A 4,568-nucleotide genomic window follows, 5' to 3' on the forward strand; every position below is an offset into this window, starting at 1 on the left:
TTACTGTGTAAAGTAAAATGTCTTAACTTTACTGGTGTATAAGGTGAGAAAATGGCTGATATAAGTGTAGGAGTTTAGATTTGTTAAATTACTCATTGGAATGTATATATTAGAAGTGTTTACGTTAGCTAACATCCTGTAGCATGACTGGTTTTTCTCATATGTGTTTAGTTTTTACAGATAAACGGGTATTTGCCAGAGTGCGTTTCCATGGTTACAGTGTTACAGGCCAGTTAGAGTTTAGTTCCAGTTGTTTATTTGTGAGTTTGATGTTCGTTGAAGGTTCTTGTTTTCTTATGAGTAAGACTTAAGTATAATACTAAACTGTAGGGTTGTAAGTGTGTGTAATATTTGTGGTGTAATAATCAACAGTCAACAGTACCTAACCCTACAGTACCTAACCCTACAGTACCTAACCCTACATTACCCTACAATACCTAACCCTACAGTATCTAACCCTACAGTACCTAACCCTACATTACCTAACCCTACAGTACCTAACCCTACAGTACCTAACCCTACAGTACCTAACCCTACATTATCTAACCCTACAGTACCTAACCCTACATTATCTAACCCTACATTACCCTACAATACCTAACCCTACAGTACCTAACCCTACAGTACCTAACCCTACAGTACCTAACCCTACATTACCTAACCCTACAGTACCTAACCCTACAATACCTAACCCTACAATACCTAACCCTACAGTACCTAACCCTACATTATCTAACCCTACAGTACCTAACCCTACATTATCTAACCCTACAGTACCTAACCCTACAGTACCTAACCCTACAGTACCTAACCCTACATTACCCTACAATACCTAACCCTACAGTACCTAACCCTACATTATCTAACCCTACAGTACCTAACCCTACATTATCTAACCCTACAGTACCTAACCCTACATTATCTAACCCTACATTATCTAACCCTACAGTACCTAACCCTACAGTACCTAACCCTACAGTACCTAACCCTACATTATCTAACCCTACATTATCTAACCCTACAGTACCTAACCCTACAGTACCTAACCCTACATTATCTAACCCTACAGTACCTAACCCTACAGTACCTAACCCTACAATACCTAACCCTACAGTATCTAACCCTACATTATCTAACCCTACAGTACCTAACCCTACATTATCTAACCCTACAGTACCTAACCCTACAGTATCTAACCCTACATTATCTAACCCTACAGTACCTAACCCTACAGTACCTAACCCTACAGTATCTAACCCTACAGTACCTAACCCTACAGTACCTAACCCTACAGTACCTAACCCTACAATACCTAACCCTACATTATCTAACCCTACAGTACCTAACCCTACAGTACCTAACCCTACATTATCTAACCCTACAATACCTAACCCTACATTATCTAACCCTACAGTACCTAACCCTACATTATCTAACCCTACATTATCTAACCCTACAGTACCTAACCCTACAGTACCTAACCCTACATTATCTAACCCTACATTATCTAACCCTACATTATCTAACCCTACAGTACCTAACCCTACAGTATCTAACCCTACATTATCTAACCCTACAGTACCTAACCCTACATTATCTAACCCTACAGTATCTAACCCTACAGTACCTAACCCTACATTATCTAACCCTACAGTATCTAACCCTACAGTACCTGACCCTACAGTATCTAACCCTACAGTACCTAACCCTACATTATTTAACCCTACAGTATCTAACCCTACAGTACCTGACCCTACAGTATCTAACCCTACAGTACCTAACCCTACAATACCTAACCCTACAGTACCTAACCCTACATTATCTAACCCTACAGTACCTAACCCTACATTATCTAATCCTACATTATCTAACCCTACATTATCTAACCCTACAGTACCTAACCCTACAGTACCTAACCCTACAATACCTAACCCTACAGTATCTAACCCTACATTATCTAACCCTACAGTATCTAACCCTACAGTACCTAACCCTACATTATCTAACCCTACATTATCTAACCCTACAGTATCTAACCCTACAGTACCTGACCCTACAGTATCTAACCCTACATTATCTAACCCTACAGTATCTAACCTACAGTACTAACCCTACTGTATCTAACCTACATTATCTAACCCTTACAGTACCTAACCCTACATTATCTAACCTACAGTATCTAACCTACAGTACCTAATCCCTACATTATTTAACCCTACAGTATCTAACCCTACAGTACCCGGACCCTACAGTATCTAACCCTTACAGTTACCTAACCTACATTATTTAACCCTACAGTATCTAACCCTACAGTACCTGACCTACAGTATCTAAACTTACAGTTACCTAACACTACAATATCCTAAACCTACAGTACCTAACTACAATTATCTAACCTACAGTACCAAACCCTACTTTATCTAATCCTACATTATCTAACCCTACATTATCTAACCTACTAGTACCTAACCCTACAGTACCTAACCCTACAATACCTACCCTACAGTATCTAAACCTACAGTATCTACCCTACAAGTATACCCTACTATAACCTACTACTACCTACATTATCTAACCTACTATCTAACCCTACAGTACTACTACATACTACTACATTATCTAACCTACAGTATCTACCTACAGTACCCCTACTATCTAACCCTACATACCTAACTCTACAATACCACCCTACATATAACCCTACGTTCTAACCCTACATACCTACCCTACTATCTAACCCTACAGTACCTAACTCTAAATACTACCCTAACAGTATAACCCAAGTACCTAACCTACAGTTATCTAACCTACATTACTAACCCTACAATAACCCTCACTCCTACAATACCTAACCCTACAGTATCTAACCCTACAGTACCTGACCCTACAGTAACTAACCCTACATTAACTAACCCTACAGTATCTAACCCACTACCTGTACTAACCCTACATTATCTAACCCTACATTATCTAACCCTACAGTACTACCCTACATACCTAACCTACTTACCTAACTACAGATAACCCTACAGTACCTGACCCTACAGTATCTAACCCTACAGTACCTAACTCTACAATACCTAACCCTACAGTACCTAACCCTACAATACCTAACCCTACAGTATCTAACCCTACAGTACCTGACCCTACAGTATCTAACCCTACAGTACCTAACTCTACAATACCTAACCCTACAGTACCTAACCCTACAATACCTAACCCTACATTATCTAACCCTACATTATCTAACCCTACAGTACCTAACCCTACAGTACCTAACCCTACAATACCTAACCCTACAGTACCTAACCCTACAATACCTAACCCTACATTATCTAACCCTACATTATCTAACCCTACAGTACCTAACCCTACAGTACCTAACCCTACAATACCTAACCCTACAGTATCTAACCCTACAGTACCTGACCCTACAGTACCTAACCCTACAGTACCTAACTCTACAATACCTAACCCTACAGTACCTAACCCTACATTATCTAACCCTACATTATCTAACCCTACATTATCTAACCCTACAGTACCTAACCCTACAGTACCTAACCCTACATTATCTAACCCTACATTATCTAACCCTACATTATCTAACCCTACAGTACCTAACCCTACAGTATCTAACCCAAACTACACATTTTAAACGTTCAACCTGTTTCTGCCTTAAAGTTTAAACAAAATGCTACAATACAAATGAGACAATATTAAACAGCTCTGTTGACTAATTCTAATGACTAATTCAGTACCTAACCCTACATTATCTAACCCTACAGTATCTAACCCTACATTATCTAACCCTACAGTACCTAACCCTACAGTACCTAACCCTACATTATCTAATCCTACAGTACCTAACCCTACATTATCTAACCCTACAGTATCTAACCCTACAGTACCTGACCCTACAGTATCTAACCCTACAGTACCTAACTCTACAATACCTAACCCTACAGTACCTAACCCTACAATACCTAATCCTACATTATCTAACCCTACAGTACCTAACCCTACAATACCTAACCCTACAGTATCTAACCCTACATTATCTAACCCTACAGTACCTAACCCTACAGTACCTAACCCTACAATACCTAACCCTACAGTATCTAACCCTACAGTACCTGACCCTACAGTACCTAACCCTACAGTACCTAACTCTACAATACCTAACCCTACAGTACCTAACCCTACATTATCTAACCCTACATTATCTAACCCTACATTATCTAACCCTACAGTACCTAACCCTACAGTATCTAACCCAAACTACACATTTTAAACATTCAACCTGTTTCTGCCTTAAAGTTTAAACAAAATGCTACAATACAAATGAGACAATATTAAACAGCTCTGTTGACTAATTCTAATCCTATACACATTTTAAATAATGGAAAAAAAAACTTGTTTAAATTTTAAAATTTTAACTTCCTGTCAATCAGGTAGCAGCATTTTTTTTTTATTTATTTCAACTCCAACACACGTTCATACTGTAGAATTTTCATAAATTAAACAGAATTCAAATTAAATATATAATTACAACAAAGGACAATGAA

Source organism: Tachysurus vachellii, chromosome 19, assembly GCF_030014155.1.
Source record: "Tachysurus vachellii isolate PV-2020 chromosome 19, HZAU_Pvac_v1, whole genome shotgun sequence".
NCBI classification, from domain to species: Eukaryota; Metazoa; Chordata; class Actinopteri; order Siluriformes; family Bagridae; genus Tachysurus; species Tachysurus vachellii.